Source organism: Phodopus roborovskii, unplaced genomic scaffold (assembly GCF_943737965.1).
Source record: "Phodopus roborovskii unplaced genomic scaffold, PHOROB, whole genome shotgun sequence".
NCBI classification, from domain to species: Eukaryota; Metazoa; Chordata; class Mammalia; order Rodentia; family Cricetidae; genus Phodopus; species Phodopus roborovskii.
The window spans coordinates 832,715-853,701 of NW_026126483.1; the positions used below are offsets into that span (position 1 = coordinate 832,715).

The window sequence follows — 20,987 nt, forward strand, 5'->3', positions numbered from 1 at the left end:
ATGAGGGCCCTGTGACTGAGGGATGCAAGGAGAACTTGGCAGCCAGGCCAGAGTCAGCCTGGATATGTTAAGTAGTCACCTCAGCCATTTGTCCCAGGGTTTGAGACTTAACAGTTTGGAGATTGGACACTTCTGTAAATGTCACTTTAATTTTCCCTCAATGTGACTCACCAGTGTAAATTTGTTGTGTGTGCAATTCTGCTTTGTTTAAACTCAGTTTGGGAGGGCAGGTTTTGGGGAGGGTTGATTTTTTTTGTTAATTTTTGATTTGTTTGGTTTGTTTTTGAGTTCAGCATTTGAGTTTCATTTCCCATTCTAACTCGATTGTGAATCCAGCCTGGTCTACAGAGTGCTCTGGGACTGCCAAGGTGACACAGAGAAACCCTGTCTCAAAGACAAACAAAAAAGCCAATAAGTAAATAATGTCATGTCTTAGTTTGCAGGGGAATATATAAAATGAAAATGCTGCTTATGGTAGTCAATGCTCAATGCCTGTTACCCTGAGGCAAAAGAGTCAGAGGTTCAAATTCATCCTTCACTATACTTCAAGCTTAGTCTAGCTGGGTCCATGATACCATGTCTCAGCTTTGCCTGCCCACCTCCAAATCTAGAATCTTCATAGCCATAGGTCATGCCACCTTGATCCTCTGGCCATGAACTTCTCCAGAATGAGGAACCAATGCAAAGAGGTTCCAGCAGCTCAGCAGACGCAGGGTTCCCTCACTGACCACACCAGTCAGCCTTCCTGAGTTCTCTGGCATGGTGGCCTCAACCTTGCCTTGCCCAGCCCACTTTTAGTTAAGAATTCTGCCAAACCATGCCAACTAGTGAGGACCATCCCATCCCTATGACCCTCCTCTCTGTACTTTCCACCTTTGTCCTCCCTGCCCTCACCCAGCCACTGTCTATAAACCCTCAGCTGTCCTTGCCATATGGAGTTGAGGTCAGCTGTATGCTGCCACCTCTTTCTCTACTACAGTCACCCGAATAGAATCTATCCTGCCAGGTTTTTAAAGGTTAATTATTTGCTTGTGTGTAAGGGCACACAAATGGTCAGAAGTGTCAGGTGCTCTGGAACTGAGGTTACAGGCAGTTGTGAACTGACTGATAAGGGTGTTGGAAACTTAACTCCAGTCTTCCTAAGTGAGCACTGAGCAACAGCCACCCTCAACTGCTGAGCCATCTCTCTGGACCCCTGTCCTCCCATTTTTAACAAACGTCCAAAACAACTGCACCTTAACAACATCAGAGGAAAACAACATATGGTGGAGAGAAATTGCATTCAAGTTACAGTGAAGCCTAAGGAACTGCCAAGTTTGTTTGTTTGTTTTTAATTGTTAATCCTTAGGTGTTCTTCTGCACTGTGCTTCAAAATACAACAGCAGCAACTGAAATTCTCACTGCTCCTTTCTGAGTTAGAGAACCATTCTTTTCTGTAGTGCCATTTGCCATATACAAACCTTTATCTAGACTGCAATCTGTATGTACATCCTTCAGCCTTTCCACTCACCCCCTTGTTCTGAAATCAAGTATGTCTGATTGTTTATACCAAGCCTTGTTTTGGTGCACATTCCCTGAACCCGGGCCTGACTCCAGCATTCTGATACTCCCTTTGTCAGCCAGAGGCTGTCATCACTCTTACAGCGCTGGGTTATACCTGGGTGGAATATGGACTTATTCTTGTAAACACCATATTTTATCCTAATCACCAAGTGGATAGTGGCTCCCCCCCCACACTGTACAGCTGAAACCCTGGGTGTAATAGATTTTTCTAGGAAAATAGCATAAATTATCTGCTCAGCATTTATTTTTTTAACATAAATTATATTTTCTACTATTCAAGAAAAGACTTTATCTCACATATCTGAAAAATATAGGTAATAATTCACACAAAAAAACAGACAACTTAAAATATTGCTTAATCTCCTACCAACAGGTATATGCTGTTAGTATTAGGTAGAGTCATTAGTTGTTCACAAGAAACATTCTATGTAATCTGATTGATGGACAATGGTACCTATAAAATAATGACTTCTCACATCTTCCAAGTTTCTTTTTTAGTCTTTGTTTATTTGTTTTGTTGTTGGTTTTGATTTGAGACAGGATTTTGCAGTATAGCCATGGCTGCTCTGGAACTCACAAGTAGACAGACTGGCCAAGACCTCACAAAGATTTGCCTGCTTCTGCTTCATGTAACAACTCAGCCATTCTAAGGGTCTCAAACATGTTCTCTTAGATAGTTTTGGGTATCTCTGCAATGGCTACTGTAATGAGATATACACATCACCAACACTTGTTGCACTGACCACACCCATCGGGATGGGGACAGGTGTGGACATGACCTGGGGGAACGAGGTCTGGGGTCTGGACCCCAGCAGAATCTCTCTTGCTTCCTGGTTAGAGACAGAGAGCATCCAGAGGCATCCTTGGGACAGAACCTGCTGGCGGTCATCTGTTACTGTTGTGATTTCTCCCTGGTTTACAGAGTGAGTTCCAGGACAGCCAGGGCTACACAGAGACACTCTGTCTTTAAAAACAAAACAAAACAAATAAACAAACAAAAAAACAAGTTCATTTTATATTTGTAAAAAAGTCATGATTGTGGATAGACTACCTCAAAAAGCATAACGCAGCTGAGTAGTGGCACACACTCAAGAGACAGAGGCAGGCTCTCTGTGAGTTCAAGGCCATCCTGGTCTGCAGAGTCCCGGGACAAGCTCCAAAGCCACACAAAGAAACCCTGTCTCGAAAAAACAAACAAATACACAAGGAAAGCAAAATATTAAAACACCACAGTGGCTCCACAAATGTTCACAGGATTAACTTGTCTGATAAAACAATCTTAATTTTAAAGCAAGCATAATAGAGATACTGACTTAATTGAGCAAGAGAAAAACTCGGAAGATAACTGATTAGATTCATGTCTATATGCTTATGATTTGAACATCACAGACAGGCAGATTTTCACATGCTCCGTTTATTGTTCACACAAAGGGGGTGGGGCAATATACAGCAAATGAATCGAATAACCTGGCAATCCAGCCCTTGGTGATCTGATAATTGGAGGCAGAGTTTACCCACACCCAGCCTGGCTCCATCCTAAGGATGGAAGCCATTTTGTTATCCGGTCAGAGCAAGTTCATTTCTGTTTGTTGTAAAATTAAAGTTGATGGTGTATTAACCTGTTTCTGGGATTTGACGTGATCCCTACCCTCTAAAACATGACTCGCACTTTGAATACACCCTGAGAAGATGTTCTGCCAAATAATTTTAAACTGTTCAGCTAAGTTCCTATGAAATCAAAATTCCTCTGGAAATTCCCCCAACACCTGTAAAACCCTAGTCTTTTAGAGCTTTTTTGGTTTTGATTTTTTTTTTTTTTGCATTTTTATTTTGTTTTGTTTTGGCTATATAAACCCAAATCCCAAATCCAATAGCCCAGGGCACAGCAGGCCACCACCTCTACATCCACTGGTAGGAGAGGCAGTTAATAGAGAGGGCGCTGGTTCTACAGTTGTCTTTTCTTGGGCGCGATGAAAGCGACTAACCAGAAGCAGAGATCCTGGCGTGAGGCGCAGTCTACAGAAAGCTCTGGCGTTGCTAGTATCCTTGAATCTTGAGTTGAGGCACAGCTGAGGACTACCTCCTGCTCAGCTGCCTGGAACTTGGATTTTTATAACCTTCCAGAGTTGTCTTAGCTAGGGTTTCTATTGTTGCTAATTGGGCATGAAAAAAACATGCCCAAAAAGCTAGTTGAGGAGGAAAGTGTTTATGGGGCTTCTTCCACATTGTAGTCTATCATTGAAGGAAGTCAGGACAGGAACTCACAGAGGGCAGGAACATGGAAGCCAATGAGGGTGCTGCTTATCGGCTTGCTCCTCAAGCCTGCTTTTTTATAGACCCAGGATCACCTTTCTAGGGATGACACCACCCACAATGGGCTCAGCCTTCCCTCATGGATCAAAATGAAATGCCCTGCAGCCAGATCTTACGGAAACATTTTCTCAGTTGAGGGTCCCTCCTTTCAGATAACTCTAGCTCGTGTCAAGCTGACATATTAGCCAGCATAGAGGTTTATTCCGCCCTTGGAGACTTTTGGGTTCCCACTCCTGATTGCTGCTGCAGCCGGCTCCCAGGCCTAACTGATTACCCAGTTGCTAGCTAGCGGTCAATTCGTTCTCATGTCAGGACATTGAGCACGTGTGCTCCATCTTGTGAATCGCTACATTTACTTTTATTTTGTTCTCTACAAACAGAATAAGTAGCAAAAGCTGGAACTCGGTAAGACCAGGCAAGACAGAAGAAATCTCACCTTTTTTTTTTTTTTTTTTTTTTTTTTTTGTTTTTTTTGTTTTTGTTTTGTTTTGTTTTGTTTGCACAACCCTCATGCAACAGGTAGCTAATTAAACATGGACTCTTTTAGCCGCCCTACCTACCCTGACCAAAACACTTGACCCCGACGTGATTTGAACACGCAACCTTCTGATCTGGAGTCAGACGCGCTACCGTTGCGCCACGAGGTCACAGCTACCTGTCTTTTTTCAGGCTAATGTAAGGATCTTGAATTGACCACCTTTCCTGTGCTAAAATAATTCTTTGTTATTTTTCAAGTTTGATCCATTGTGTCTTTACAGTGCACAACTTCATTAAGGCTTCGAGTGAAAAATAACTTACGTGATTTAACCTTAACCCCCAAACGCGCTCGCTCCTTACATATGGTCTTCTCATTTGCTGAAACTTCCTACTTTTCAGGAAAATATTGGTTGTGTGAAGCTTAGATTCGCAGCAAACAGGACCAAGAAACGTCTCTTCCTCCCCTAGACCAGACTTTTAGATTTGCACTGCTCCAAAGCTTTGCAATGCCCCACGCGAAGGCAGGCCTCAAAGTAGTGGCCCCAAAACCTCGCCTCCGGATCAGAGTCCACCGACTTCCTGGCACTCATAGTGCCTACACGGCTCGTTCAGTTCACATCCATAACTCCAAGCAAAATAGCCTACTGAGACAGCCCTCAATTCCGTGGGTCTTAGAAATCAGGATCCGCAACACGGATCTATTATTGTTGCTGTTCCTGGGATTGGTGTGTGTGTGTGTGTGTGTGTGTGTGTGTGTGTGTGTGTGTGTGTGTCTTGACTTTTATGCAAGGAGCACAGGAGTGTATCCCGCAGCAAAGTAGCCGGCTGCTTGAGCTTGAGTGCCCGAGAGCCTATTACTAGGGATTTTAAGATAGGGTCTTGCCTCGAATTGGGCAGCCATCTTCCTGCCTTAGCCTACCAGATGCTGGAGTTACAAGCTGGAACCCTCCTGCAGCTGGAAATTAAGAAAAATGAAAATTTCCTGCTGCTGAATCTGAAAATGAGCCAGAAATATGTGTTTTAATCAAACCTTCAGATGAGCCACCGGGAAAAGTTTGAGGATCCCCATTGTTAATATGGATGTGTTTTTTAGTTATTTCTTTCTCTGTTTTTCATTAGTTTTCGGGAAGGGTCTTGGCTGGTCCACCCTTGCCTCAAGTTTACCAAGTACCTGAAAACTCCTGGCCTCCCCCTGCAGATCCAGTGTTGGAACTCCAGGCCTCTGACATCATGACTAATATTTTACTCCTGAAAAGCAAGAAGAAGAAAAAAAAATCTGAACAATCCCTTTGTTCCTTATTCTCAAATAAACCTCTCCATGGCAACTGTTCTTAGTTGCTTTTAGTTGCGTACACGCAGCTCTGAAAGGGCAACGATAACTGCTGATATAGTTTGACCCATTCACTTTTCCTTGCTCCTCAGCCCTCTAATATCTTCAAAGCCAATCCCCGAAGTTAGATCTGAGACTTGGTCTTCTCTCTTCACAGCTGGAATAAGTCTTAGAAAGAGTAACCAGCAAGATAGATAGATAGATAGATAAAAACTATTAAGAAGATAAACTTCTAGTTTGAGGCAGGGCTATGTAATTGAAAGACCTAAAAAGTAATGTTAATGATGGACTAACCTAGAAACCAATATCTGTTCCTTGGAATTTGCTAGCTTCCTCTCACAAGGCCCTGAGATAAGAAGAATTCACACTGCCCCTCCTTTCCTGTGAGTCAACAGGTGGTAAATAGGGTCAAGAGATAGCTGTAACTCTGGTTTGCCCAGACAAGATTAATTAACACACCTGAGGCCCTAAGGTCTGCTGACCCTAATAGCAGACCATCCGGCCTCCAAGGGTCACGTACTCAATGGACAGAGGGTCCCACCCCCCCTCCCTAAACTTGTGGGTTTGCCTTTAAAAACACCTGGGCCCAGGGGAGGGGGCTTCTCTCTAGCCTGTGTGCTGGAGGAGCCCGTTTGCGCAAACGTTTCCTGTTCATTAAAGCCTCTTGCGTTTTGCAGCAACTGGACTGGACATTGAGTTCTTGGGGTATCGACCGAACCTGGAAGATTCCTCATTCTGAGGGTCTTACATAATGAATTCTAATTATCCCAGTCTGCAGCGTGAGACCCTGTGGGGAGGATGGGAAAGAAAAAGAGGTAGGGGTGAAGAGAGAGGGGGACATAACGTCTGGGCTTCTAGGACGGATAAAGACAAATTATTAGTCACCTAGGGCTGCCATAATGAATACTGCAGGGTGCAGTATCAAACAAGAGGAATTTCTTTTTGTTTGTTTTGTTTGCGCATTGGGGGGACACGGAGGATCACCCGTAGGCCGCCTCAGCCCAGTCCAGGGTCGACAGGAAGGAAGAGGAGCGGCGAGCTGTACAAATCCCACCGCCTTCACCTGTTTCAGCCTCAAGCTGGAGTGGGGCCTTCTCAGGCCCGACCGACAGACAGTTCGGTGTTGCTGCTCCATCGGCCGTCCGGAGTATAAGATTTCTGATCTCCACTCCTGAATCTCTTCTGTAGCTCTGTTTGAATGTGGTCTGTGGAAAGAACAAGGTGGATTCTTGTCCTGGAAACACCGCTAGGTAACGGTGGGTCCAGGGTCTGAACCGCAGTGTCTCCCCTCCCTCCCTCCTTCACTCCCAGCTGTTATCCTTGCTTCCGATCGAATGATTAAAACAAACAGATAAACAAAACCCACAAAACTATTATCTACGACTGAATCAACAAATTCCTATCCGCAGCAGTTTCTGGGTGGAACGCCACGTTATTAAATGTAAACTTGTTTTACCAAAGAATTTGTGGCAACAATGCCGCAATCCCAAGTCACGAAAGGAACAGATTGTTTCCAGTAAGACTTGAGAAGCAGAGCCCTCATGTGGGACCACGTGGCCTAATGGATAAGGCGTCTGACTTCGGATCAGAAGATTGAGGGTTCGAATCCCTTCGTGGTTGTAAGACACAGTTTCTTTTTTCCATCTAAAATTTCGACACATACTAGGCCAATAGACAACTGCTTCCTGACATAAAGTTAGTACTGGCTAAGCACAAAGAAAATCAAATGCATAATCTGAATCTAAGCACCAAAGTCAAAGAGATCTAGATTTCCAGTTTAAAGAAAGTAAGAATAAAAAAAAAAAAAAAAAAAAAAAAATGCTTCCACAAGGGAAAATGAAATATCGAATGTGACATATTCTGAAATACAATTGAGTTTCACTCTTAGAAAAGTCTTTTGGTTTGTTTATTTTTGTTGTTGTTTTTCGAGACGGGGTTTCTCAGTGTAGTCTGTGTAGTCCTGGTTGTCCTGAAACTCACTCTGCAGACTACGCTGACCTCAAATTTAAGAGATCCACCTACCTCTGCCTCCCAGAGAAAAGTCTATATGAGAACAAAACAACAAAACAAAAATCTGGGAGACTTCGCCAAAGTAAGATACCGAAGTAGCCATTATCAAGCGCAAGGAACCAACTTGGACCACATCCAAACACTCAGGAGCAAGAGGCAGTGGCGTCATTACAAGTTTAAAGATCACGTGGTCTATACAAACAGTTTCAGGCAAGCAAGGACTACTGAGTTTTCACATGATCGCAGAGAGGGAGAGAAATTTAAATAAGAACCAAATATTATTAGATACTTTTAAGAGATTGCTTCATTGTCATCAGCTGGACGAGTGCATAGTGACTGTGTCAATATGTTTATGTGATTCATGTTTATATATTTGATCATATGTCACCTAATTGTTTTAGTGGTATTAAAAAATAGATGAAACTAATAATAAACAGTTACATATTGACTGCAGGTGATGATGAATATGCAGATAAATCCCTCTTTTCATCTTCTTTATATGATGAAAAACATCATAATAAAAATTCGGCTAAGTGTGAAAGACCCCCAAGAGACTCCAAGAGTTTGGAGCCTGTCAGGGGGAAGGCCCTTGCCCCCAAGAGACGAGACCAGACCACTGGATGCAAGTGCAAGAGGTTATTTATTGTTTACACAGGTACCTGTGGACGCTTCAGTCTTTCGGGGGACTGAGCGTGCTGAGGTTAAAACTCAGGCAGTTTATATAGGGTTGGGGTGGCAAGAAGCAGGCTTACAGAAGCAGAAGCATGGTTACAGGGATTTCATTGTTTCATCTAAATGTAGCAGTTGTAGTTAACCAAGGACAGTTGGTTATTCGGGTTGGGCACAAAGAATACAAAGAATTCAGTTATGACTATCTCAGCATACTGGACACTGTCCTTCTGACCTTGCTTTGGTCCAAGCTGCAGACCACAGATATCTGGTTTGCATTGGATGAGAGCAGCACCTGGTTCCCTCCTGTACTTTTCTCATAACTTGACCTTGGCAAATTAGCAAGAGCAATTTAAACAGGCAATAAGCATAGTGGGGGTCTTTCAAGTGTGATTGCCCACACCTGTAATCCCAGCCCTCAGAGGCAGGAAGATTCCAAATTGGAGGCCATTCTGGGATACATAGCAGGATCCTGTCTCAGGGGTTTTTGTTTTGTTCTGTTTGAGGTTTGAAGGTTTTTTGTTGTTTGTTTGTTTTGTTGTTGTTGCTGCTGTTTTGTTGTTGTTTGTTTGTTTGTCGTTTTTAAATGCTACTTACAAACAGGGCCCAAAGGATGAACATGTGGCTGTAAACAGACAGAGCAAGGATCAGGGTAAGGAAATGTTTGCTGCTTGAGGAAGGACAAATCTCTAGTCTCACAAGTGATCTGGGGAGGAGCAGAAAATCTTAGGTGGGGCTAAAGGTTAAAGGTCATAGCCTCCAGGGCTTTCTTTCCAGTCAGCTCTAGATGGAAATACAATCAGCTGTGTGTTTTCCCATCAAGCTGAACTAGTCCTGCAGACATAACGCACAACCCATGGTATCTCCAGTGTGTTTTCTCATTGTTGCTCCCCGCAAAGCAATCTTTCCTCTAGGCAAAGCTTTCTTCCACGGTTGCCATCCATGTTCCGTGGGATTTAACTCTAGGAAACAACTTCATCACTTCCAGGTTGGCTCAGCCTTACACATCATTCAGATCTGAGCTTAAGTATGATTCACTCTACAATTATTTATCAAAACACCACGCATGCTTCAGAGCTTAACAACAACAACAACAACAAAATGTAAATTTATAATTGAAACCTGTCTTCGTGGCATCTTGGGGTCTAGAGTGACCGTAGGGATCACACAAGACCTTTGTAGTTGGGATTTAGCATGTGTTCCTCAGCTACTAGAGACACTGCACTATTCATGTCATTTAATCTTTTAATTAGATTTATGTATTTAGTGGGGGCAGGGCGTGTCCTGCAGTGCCCTTGTGGAGACAGAGGACAACTTTCAGGAGTTGGTTCTGTCTTTCCACCACATGGACCCTAGAGATCACACTCAGGTGCTCAGACTTGATGGCAAGTCTTTATCTGCGGAGCCATCACTGCCCTATAACTGTATATGCTAAAATGTCTTCAAAGTTGTGGCCATCTTTGTTTGCATTTTTAGATGCCTTTGAGATAGGGTATTACTATATAGCTTAGGCTAACCTCTAATGATGTAGCCAAGGTTAGTCCCAAATTCAGTTACCTTACTTTAGCACACACACACACACCCCCGGGGGGGGGGGTTTATAGGTAGGCACACCTGGGAGGACGAAGCATGTGGAGGTAGAGGGTGTTGTTTGGGGGACTGAGAGAAGACAAGCAAAAAGGAATAACTAGGACACCGAAATATTCTGGAGCATAGGAAAGAGGCCGGTCGGTCGGAGAGTACTGATTTTCAATCCAACATGAAAACATGTGCAGTGGTTTTACACCTATGAATGGAACCCAGAAGTCCTTGTTTTCTCACTAATGCATGCAGACACACAGGCCATGGTAGTGAAGTTTGTGGAGTTCTGCCCTGTCACTGGGGATGTTTTTTGTACTTCTAACTGGGGATGGTTTTTGTACTTCTAATTTATTACCTGCAGAATATCAGATACCATCCCACTTCATCCTACGGGAGAAGATCCCTCATAATGAAGAGGATTTGACCATGAGTAATATTTCCTAACTTCATTCAGTATACCTGAAAATATTTCGATGGAATTTTTAAACACTAATTTTAATGGCAGCTAATGGTTATCAAACTTTTATTCTATTATCTAGCACTGAACTAACTGGTTGTAGATGTGAATATCTGGGGGAAAAAAAAAAACACCTGTGTCAGACACAAAATATGTGACATTTAAAGTTTCTGGAATGTGTGAGAAAAAAAATTGCCTACAAGTCAAAACTTGTGAGCAAACAACATTCTTTAACTTCCCATCTAAACACATCCACTTAGTTGAGTGTTCTTCAATCCCAATGATAGGCATCTAATTCAACTAATAAACCTTCAGTAAGGCCAGATGGGTAGTCAATATTTTAAAATGTAGCAAATTGAAACTATAAGACAGTACTTGTAGTCGTGGCCGAGTGGTTAAGGCGATGGACTAGAAATCCATTGGGGTCTCCCCGCGCAGGTTCGAATCCTGCCGACTACGGAAGTGGGCTTTTGTGATATCCACCACTGCTTAAAGAGAATAACTAGTCCTTTCTCTGAGATTTTGTCTGTAATGGGTATATAAATATGCTACTATTTTAAATCAAGAAATTCTTTGTTACATATATACACTCCCTGCTTGGTATTTAACAAGTAACTTTAAAATGCTTTTCTCAAGAAGAAATTTAACAAAAGTAGATTAATTTAAAGTCACCAGTAAGATTTAATTCGTTTAGCTCCGCGCCTTCTTTAGATGAAGTTAAAGAATACATACTTCTCAAGTTAATCTTCAGAGCTTCACGATAAACCCTTTACTTCCTTTTTCTCAAAAGAGAAATGCCCATGGGTGGGCCAGTGGCGCAATGGATAACGCGTCTGACTACGGATCAGAAGATTCCAGGTTCGACTCCTGGCTGGCTCGGTGGTCCCTTAGTTTTAACACAACTTTCTTCATTGGACTTATATACTTGTTTTTATATTTTAGTAACTTCGCTTTACAAAATACAGGCTATAAGTTAACTATGCCACTATTATTTTATACATGTTTTTCCTTAAGATAATGTCACTAACTTGTCTCTACTTGCAGCAGATGGCTATGACTCACACTCCAGCCTTTAAGATCTTCGACCAAATGTCATCTACAGAAATTAGTATTCTCTGTTACACCCAGAGATGTGCTCAGATGAAAAGGAATCTAAATGACTTCTTTACATACTATGTGGGTCCCTACATAACCGGTAAGGCATCTCTATCTCGGGTCTAAAAACTCATAGCAGAGGATGGTTTCGATCCATCGACCTCTGGGTTATGGGCCCAGCACGCTTCCGCTGCGCCACTCTGCTCCCGTGTGACATTCTGTAGCAAGTATTTTGCATTTATCCACTCATGAGGGTTCTGTTTGTTTGGCCTTTTTTTTAATCTTTTGTAAATTGTTACATGATACATGGTCTTTCCCAAATGCCCATGAATCAAGAACACTAAAACAACTATTGCAAATTGAAAAAGTGAGTCTGGTTGAAAGATTTTAGCTTGCAGAGCAAGGATGTAAGAAAGGAGCAGGAGAATAATTCTTGCAAGCAGAACATAGAAAATCATAAAGCATGGACATTGACATGGGAGAAGAAAACAGAAATTATGAAAACAAGAAAGTTACCATGGTGAGGGGGCTAGTGGTCATGCTAGGCTGATTCTGTTAAATAGAGCTGTTAACTGAATCATCAATCTCCTGTGAAATAACTGAAGTCTCTCCCACGTCGTGGCCCGCATCAAGGAAATGGGCACCAACCCTGGAACAGATGGTTCCAGATGAACGGTCCTGGCCGGGTCATGCCTGACCAGCGGACAGACTGGGGTCTCTCCTAGTTATTCCGTTGTTTTTCCTTTAAAGAAGAATAGGTCACACCTGGGTGATCACTCAAACATGACATTATACTTTGTACTTTGTAATTAATCACCTGGTGCCCTATGCATGTATGCCGCTTTGCACTCTTTAAAAAGGGCCTGGACCCTCTGAGGGGTGTTCAGCTTTCCCGAGATTGCTGTCACCTGAGTGCACTCGTCCAATAAACACCTCTTGCTTGTTGCATCTCCTGGTTTTGGTGTTTGTGTCGCGGGGCTCTTCCACCGGCCCATCAGGATCCCGGAATTAGGGTTCAACATAAGTTGAGAGGACTAAGTGTATAATTTCCAGTACCTACATAACTACATCAACTCATAAACATCTGGACTTCAGGTCCAAGGGATTCAACATCTTCACTTGATTTCCGTGGGCACGTGGTATTATACATACATGCAGATATTCATACACAGAAAATAATATATCTTTTTAAAAAAAGAAAGGAAAAAGAGAAGGGGAGGGAGGAAGAGAGGGCGGGAGGGAAAGAAGGAGAGAAGGGAAGAGGGGAAGAGGGAAAGGGAAGGGAAGAGGAGAAGAGGGAGAGGAAGGGAAAGGAAGGGAAGCCTAGTTCGAGGAAAGTTTGGTCTACACAGAGAGTTCCAGGGTAGCCAGGGATACGCGGAGAAATCACACACACACACACACACACACACACACACACACACACACACACACACACAAATCTTTGAGTGTCCTACCTCGTTTATAGTATCTGCTGATAGACCGAATTCCCAGTTTTAAAAGTCATCAATACAAAGTAATTAAAAATCTGAAGAAATAAACGTGCTGGTGCTCTGTTGGAGGCTCTAACGCCTTGGAAGAATAAGTACTGGCACATTTGTATTATTTAAATATGCAGATTTATTTGAGACGGGGCGCGGGGGACATGGAATCTATCGCTTACAAGTTTTAATGGTTCATTCCCAGAACTGGACGGCCTAACTGCGTTCAGGTTACCTGCCTCTAGAAATGAAATAACTCCATCCTACTTTTTGGGGGAGATGGAAAGATCGCAGTGATCCTGTGACATCTTGGTACGGAAAAGGTAACTCGAGGCGACAAGAACTTGATCACACATTCAAAGCACCTAGAAAAGCCAGTGGCTGAGATAGGAGAGGGACGCAAAGAGAGTAGCCATGTGGGGTTAAAACAGTGACACCGCGCGTAGGCGCGTAACGAAGGGACAACCTGCCTCCTTAAGAACTCACTATCGGAATCTAAACTGGGTGAAAGCAAGGAGGGAAGTTTCCTACAGCTCTTTCACATAAAGGTGCCTTGTAAAACAGATGACCCCGACGTGATTTGAACACGCAACCTTCTGATCTGGAGTCAGACGCGCTACCGTTGCGCCACGAGGTCTCCCTAGGACCCCGCATAATTACGATCTAATCAGACCTACGCAATTAGCTTCCAGAATTCTTCAGGAGGCCTTGGGACCAGTAGTAGTTTTGACAAGTTCCTTCCTCTCCTCTCTAAGGGACACTAACAGGGCAGGCTCTGAACTTTATAAAGGAGACTGTGGATTCTCGCCGGCGGCTCAGTGAAAAAGACTTCACGTGGTGTATCAACCGTGCAGCATCCACCATTCCTGCAAAGTAACAACAGCTTCTGTCTGCACGTCTGTTCCTTGTCGGACGTGGAACCTACGGGTATCAGACCCTGACCGCCTTCCAGATCCCACCTCTGTACTGGACCCGGGTAAAACAAACGCGTCTGCCTAAATCAGGCAGGGAGGGATTCCCGCACAGGCCGAGGCTGGTCAAAGGGCCTGCCAAGGAAAGCTGCAGAAGCCGAAAATTTCCTCCTTCTCTACCTCCCCCCGCCCCCCGCCCCTCGACCTCCAACCAGAAATAAATAGCGGTTCTCCGCAACAGTATCAACAAAAGAAACAAATGTTATGAGATACGGTGAAGTTTTGAATATTATTGGGTGTTGGAATACTTGGTTCCGAGTTGGTGGCATTCGTTGGGGAGATGGCGCATCCTTGCTGAAAGATGTCACCTGGAGATTTCATAGCCTTGCCCCCCCCCCCCCTTCGATTTTGCTCCTTCTGTTCTATGTTTGCTTTTTAAAATGTGACCGCTCAGCATCCAGTCCTGGCTGCCTGCTGCCCTGCTGTCCTCACCATTACGGACTCTAATCTCCTGGAACTCTCAACCAAAATAAACTTGTTCTTCTGTAAGTTGCTTTGCTCGTGGGGTTTTATCACAGCAACAGAAAAAAAATGAACAACACGGGTACTATATGTCAAGTGTGTTTCTCTGAATGTTGATGTGTCATCATACAATTACATCAAGTCTTCACAAGTCTGTGAGGTCTGTCGAAACATGAAATTGGCCATAGACAGCTAAAAGTCTCGCACTGTAATCCAGGCTGACCTTGAATTCCAATTTGCAGTAATCCTCCTGCCTCCCAAGTGCTAATATTATGTGTGTGAACCACCACATCCAGCAAAAGTTACATTTGTTTGAAAAAAAAAAAAAAGTATGTATGTGAAATTTTTACGTTGTTTCTAAAAAGGTCTCAGATGTCTACAAACTCTGTGGAAGGGCTGCACATAGCCTCTTTTTGGTTTGTTTGTTTGTTTTTCTAATCATTCATATTTTACGTTTCAAATGGTTGACCATGAATTACAAGAATGCTGCTCCATGACAAATTACATGAAATTTTATTGCCCATATATAAGGGGTTGTTTGTATGAGCATGAGTTTGTTAGAGTTTGTGTGTGTGTGTGAGTGTGTGTGTGTGTGTGTGTGTGTGTGTAGAGGTATGAAGAGGATCTAAGGTGTCATTTGTTCCTCAAGCATGGTTTACCTTATTGTGAGGCAGGGTCTCTCATTGCTGGGAGATCACTAAGTAAGCTGAGGCGGCTGGCCTTTGAACTCCAGCAATCCCCCTTTCTCCATCTCCCCAGCACTGGATTTATAAGCATGTGTCACAGAGCCTGGCTTTTGATTTGGGTTCTAAAGATCTAAATCAGGTCTTCATTCTTGCATGGCAAGAATGGTACTTTACTAACTGAACTAATCTCCCCGGCCCACACAAAAAGTTTTCTTGCCACAGTCATATCCAGGTTCATCTATAGCCACACCATACGGAAGTAGAAAATATTTAATATCTAACTCCTTTAAAAAAGAAGACTCCAGATTCCAGGCTAGAAAAAGGTGTCTTAAAGGCACACCTACCCGCTGTGTCCCAGTATCAGAAGCATCTCTCCAACCTGTTTTAGAAGCAGCAGGGCAAGGGGTTCTGGCTTTTCCAGAACTGCTGCATAGGGAGGTGTGGCAGATGAAGAGTGTGAATGAAAACCATTTGAAAATCAGCAGGACAAGAAGAGAACTCTCAACTTGATGCTTTGCTAAAACCAGTTCCCTGGGAAAGTTGTTCTCACTCTTATTTTCAAGGATGGGAAAGTGGAGGTCCAAAGAATTATGCATGAATAAGTCTTGTTAAACTTATCTCCATAGCTGCCCCTCCCACAGCTACTCTGGCCTAAGTCTCTGCACTTTGTTTTTTTTGTTTGTTTGTTTGTTTGTTTTTGGTTTTGTTTTATCTGCTCCACATATCAGTAATGCCCTCCATCTAAAATGACATTCTGTGCCACCTAAAACTTTTCTTAGTCTAGGTGTGTGTTGCATCCCTTTAATACCAGCACTTGGATGGTAGAGTGAGTCATATCTTGGCAGATTTCTTTGAGTTCAAGGCCATTCTGGTCTACATAAGTGAGTACCAGAAAATTTGGGGCTATGTAGAGTGACCCTGTCTAAACAAAATGAAATAGACAAAAAATTTTGTTAGGGCCATAGAGATTGTCAGTGGGTAGAGATGCAAGGCCTAACTAGCTGAGCTCAATCCCCAGAGCTGACAAGATGGAGGGAGAACATTATTGATGTTTAAGAAGGATCAGGAGAAACAAATAGGCCGAATAGATGTTTATTCAGGGAGAAATAACTAACAACATAGACAGATGAACACCAGCAGGTTCCTGGTCCCAAGGATGCCTCCGGATGTCCTCCTGTTCTCCTGCTGCAAGCAAGAGAGGTCTCCTCACGTCCAGCCCTGTCTCCACCCCCAATGGGCATGGTCTATGCCACAGGTGAGGATAAGGTGAATATCTCACTACAGAATGTTTTCCCACAAGTTGTTCTCTGATTTCCATGTGTTCTGTGGGACACATATATGCGTGTATGCACACAAACACACCCAAAATAAATCAATGTAAGAGAAAAAAGTTAAACTGGCATTAGATTCTTCTTCTGTTAGCCTGTTTTATAGCAGTTTAATTCTCAAGCCACTGCTGCAGCCTCCAGGTGTAGAGTACTAGGGGCTCTCTGCTCTCAGTGCTAGAGCCCTGCCCACTTGTCTGATTTACCTCTAACCCACCCATCCACCCCCCACACACACACCTCACACACACACACACTCACTCACACACACACATTCACACCCTCTCACACACCCTCACACTCACACACACACACTCCACACCCTCACACACACATACACACACTCACACACTCACTCACACACACACATTCACACCCTCTCACACACCCTCACACTCACACACACACACACACACTCCACACCCTCACACACACATACACACACTCACACACACAACCTCACACACACACAACCTCACACACACATACACACACACACACACCACTGACCACCTGTACTAGTTCATAGTCTTGAGGGAAGGTCCCATGGGATCTGTACTCTTGAGCTATGGAAATCACCACTGGACACTTAAAATATGCCCAACTCCCACTCCCAACTTTTTTCCTCCTTAATTTAATTTGAATTGCATTGTTAAAAGTAAAAATGTTTGGACTTGAAAACTGCTTTGGGAATGTCTATTTTTGAAGAAATATTCTCTCCATTTGGGGTAAAAGTAGGCAGCTATGGTCTTCATAACCACCAGCAAGGCAGGTAGCCTTCATCATGGTTTTAGGTCAAGGTCCACTCTCCCATTTAACAAATATGCACCATTAGCCTACTCGATGCCAAGCTAGGTGTACTTCATTAATAAAACAAAAATTGTTTTGTTTTGTTTTGTTTTGAGACACAGTTTCTCTGTATTGCTTTAGAACCTGTCCTGGTACTAGATCTGTAGACCAGGAAGGCCTTGAACTCACAGAGATCTGCCTGCCTCTGCCTCTTGAGTGCTGGGATTAAAGGCATGTGCCACCAATACCCGGCCATAAAACAATTTTTTAAAATAATTATTTTGAGTGTAGACATGTGTTTCTGGGTATGTGCTTGTGCACTATGTGTGTGCAGGAGACTTCAGAGGTCCTTCACTCTTCAGATTCTGATTTCTGTCTCTCACTGGATGACAGTAGGGAATTCTGAATAATATATTTTTGATTTTAATTATTTTTTATTTTTAATTATGCAATACCTTCATTCCTGAGGAGGCCAGAAGGGAGCATCAGATCCTTTGAAGCTAGCATTATGGCCTAATGAGAGCAGCCTGACATGAGTGCTGGGAACTGAACAGGAGTCCTCCAGAAGAGGAGAAAGAGTTCTCAACTGCTAAGTCATCTCTCCAGCACCATGAATAACACTTTTGCTTCTAATAACGCGATTCAAGCTTAATCAAGGAGGATGTTCTGGACTTGACCCTCTTCAAATGCTTCTTGTCTTCAACTATTTTACTCCATTCTGACTCCCCACAGAATGCTTTCCTGTGCTGCTAAATGGAAACTGAGCCGTGCCTGTGGGAATTTTCTGCTGGGATCCAGGGACAGAGTGGAATTTAGATTCTCTGTTGTGTGTTGCTATTTCTGGAAGGGATACTCAGTTCAGAGATACTTGAAGCCATTCAGGAATAAAATAGAAAGAGCCTAGGCCTCTGGGCACACATTTGAAACTTACATGCTAATATTCTAAACCTAGCCAGGCTAGTGGTGCACTGAGAAGGCAGAGGCAAGCACATCTCTTGTGAGTTCAAGGCCAACCTGGTCTACAACTAGAGCTGTCACACAGAGAAACCCTGTCTTAAAAGCAAAACTGAAACAAAAAACTTCTAATCCTAGTGCCTCAGAACAACACTTATTTTGACACAGTTCAGGGGACAGAGGAGTAGGATTCTGAAGTAGGACTATGAAACATTGATGTTCCCCATTCTGCTGGATAGCAATAAGGTTGTGATGCTGGGCCTGAGGGTAAGGACACCACGTGAGGTAAAAAGAACTGAGAATGTGCCCAGTATGACACCAGATACCAGCACACAGGGATGCTGAGGTGTATGCTGTGGTGGGAAGATGACAGTCATGGCTGGCGATTTTGCCCCATATCTTTGTCTCCTAGACGGCTGTATTATTCTGAGGGAAAGTTCTGAGGTGACTAGGCTGATGCCCTTTGACAGTGGTAAAGATTGATATTAAACAGGATGGTGAGTGGAACCAAATTAGTGTACACAATTTTGCTCCTGAGATTTTCCTTATGGAATTTAAACCATTCATAGGGTCTTTTAACTCTGCTATGAGGCTCCTACTAACAAAAAAATTCCCTTTGGGTTCTTATTTGGTGTACTTTGTTATATGGGTTGAGTTGGGTCAGCTTCCCAGACAAAGTTTTTGAACAGAGAGGTAGAAGAGGGGAAGGACATGGGGGAGGGAGGATGAGAGGCAGGGAGGGGACACCGCAGGATCAAAGAGGGAAAGAGATAACCCAATAGGAGAAAGAGAGGGTGAAACCTTGACTCATGAAAAACAACTTCTCCACTACCTCTCTTTGCAAGCCTAGCAACTTGCACAAGATTCTTCTGGCTTGGAGAAGAGGGCCGCTTGTGACTGGCTCCCTACCCCCCTTCTTCATACATATTTCAACACACAAGGACTGGGCCTCTGGACAGCAGCCACAATTCCAGGATCTCTCAAGTGGGAGGAAGAGGCCAAGAGTGGAGAGGATGAGGGAGGATACACTGGGTGAAAAGGGGGTAAAAGGAGGGAGGAAAGGAAGACCCTAGGACGGAAGGGAAGGATTGTCTCTGTGCATTCTGCCTCGTAACGGGTGACAGCTAAACACAAGAATACTATTGGTTGATGACTCATGACAGACCAATCCCGGACTCTAAACCGCTCAATGGAAATTGTGAGACTTGCATGTAGAGTGGGTTGTTGCGAGGGCTCTCACTTCGTGACTAATGGAGAGTGCAAAGTTCTTTCTTCTATAGTAGTTTGTTCTCTGGTGGCTACTGTGCCCACTGGCAGGCTGGAGAGAAGAGGCAAAGCAGGATAATCGGTATCTGAGAGTCAGAGAAGAAGAAACGCGGAGGTTAATTCTAGAAGGTAGGGAAGGGGGTGGGGATCGCTCCGAGTCCCGGCACCGGCCATAGGAGCTTGGGGGTGGAGGTGCGGTGGGCCTGGAGTGAGGGGTCGTGCAGGCTGCTGTGAGGGAAAAGCCAAATCCTTGAGTCAGGAAAGAACACCTGCGGGGAAGGCGGTCTCACCTACCTAGCTACCTGCGGGGAAGGGCGGTCTCACCTACCTACCTTTACAAGGAAGGGGAGGGGGAGAAACGGAAGGAGGCTGGAGGAGAAGAGAGGGAGAAAGGGGGAGGAGGGACTTGATGGATAATTAGGAGAAACAGCGGGAGGAGCACAAAAGGGGGAGGGGGAAGCAGAGAAGAGGAGCAAGGAAGGAAGGGGAGGAGGGGGAGAGAAGGCCAAAGAAGAGAGGAAGAGGAGGAGGGCGGGGGAGGAATATCAAATGACTGCTGAAGAAACTGGACTCTGGAAAGACAACTGAGCCTAAGACATCGGAAAACTGCCTGCATGATGTTTATGTTGTTTGTTTCATAGGATGTGTAGTGAACCCACTCATCAAGGTACAACCCTACCGGTAGGAAGAAGTCTATCCATATAAGGTACAAGTTGGAATGCTTCTGAGACCAGCACAGGGACAAGTGCAACCTACATGAGAACTGTGGGTGATTTCTCCTCTTTACTTCTAGGTTTCCTGTCCACACCTGATCTAGGTGTCTCTGTCCTGAAGACCTATGGAGCCTGCTACTTCCCTGTACTCTTGCCTGCTCGCCTCCCTTCTCTTCCTGGTCCTCAGCCTGTATGTGCTGGTCTCAGGTAAGGCAGTAGGCTTCTTGCTCCTGTCAGCCTTTTAGAAAGTGATACCAACAGTTCTCCTGACAGCCAGCCAGGTGGAGGATTACAGCTGCACTGGCTCATACTTCTATTCTGACTGCATACACTAGATTTATCCCAATTTTGCCCTGCAGAAGTGCAGCAAAAGCCTCAAAGGAGACCTGTAAATATGCCTGTAAAATTTCAAGTGGCAACATTCAAAGGAGTTAAAAGCAGATGGGGTAGATTTTAATGAAATATTTTGTTTAACTCCACATCATCAAATACTAATATTTAAATGCTCACCTTGCCGGCTGTGGTGGTGCACACCTATAAATTTGGGCAACTGAGGCAAGACTGCTAAGAGTTCAAGACCAGCCAGGGGTACATAATAAGACGATGTCTCATGAAAGGAAACAAGGGGGCTAGGAATGTGGCTCAGGTGATAGAGTGCTTGACTAACATGCACACTTATGTTTTCAACCCTGGATCTCTGGCACACTTAGGCACTGGGCTGCAGGACAAATCATTCTGAGCACTGGGTCTATAGTATGTGCTCAAGGTGACCCCAGTGTTCTGTTCATGTGAGTTCTGGTTTGTTGGTTTTATTGTGCTTTTCTCCATAGCAGGCTTGCACTTGC

At 43.9% G+C, this 20,987-nt stretch overlaps 6 non-coding genes across 6 annotated transcripts; 3 read left to right on the forward strand and 3 right to left on the reverse strand.

The window, feature by feature from the left end:
- Positions 1-4,451: 4,451 nt before the first annotated feature.
- Positions 4,452-4,523, reverse strand: Trnaw-cca (transfer RNA tryptophan (anticodon CCA)). Its single transcript has one exon. It is a non-coding gene; the product is annotated as a tRNA-Trp (tRNA).
- Positions 4,524-7,230: 2,707 nt separating this feature from the next.
- Positions 7,231-7,303, forward strand: Trnar-ucg (transfer RNA arginine (anticodon UCG)). Its single transcript has one exon. It is a non-coding gene; the product is annotated as a tRNA-Arg (tRNA).
- A 3,474-nt stretch (positions 7,304-10,777) lies between these two features.
- Trnas-aga (transfer RNA serine (anticodon AGA)) lies at positions 10,778-10,859 on the forward strand. Its single transcript has one exon. It is a non-coding gene; the product is annotated as a tRNA-Ser (tRNA).
- A 347-nt stretch (positions 10,860-11,206) lies between these two features.
- Positions 11,207-11,279, forward strand: Trnar-acg (transfer RNA arginine (anticodon ACG)). The gene has a single exon. It is a non-coding gene; the product is annotated as a tRNA-Arg (tRNA).
- A 349-nt stretch (positions 11,280-11,628) lies between these two features.
- Trnam-cau (transfer RNA methionine (anticodon CAU)) lies at positions 11,629-11,700 on the reverse strand. Its single transcript has one exon. It is a non-coding gene; the product is annotated as a tRNA-Met (tRNA).
- A 1,841-nt stretch (positions 11,701-13,541) lies between these two features.
- Trnaw-cca (transfer RNA tryptophan (anticodon CCA)) lies at positions 13,542-13,613 on the reverse strand. The gene has a single exon. It is a non-coding gene; the product is annotated as a tRNA-Trp (tRNA).
- Between the last annotated feature and the right edge of the window lie 7,374 nt (positions 13,614-20,987).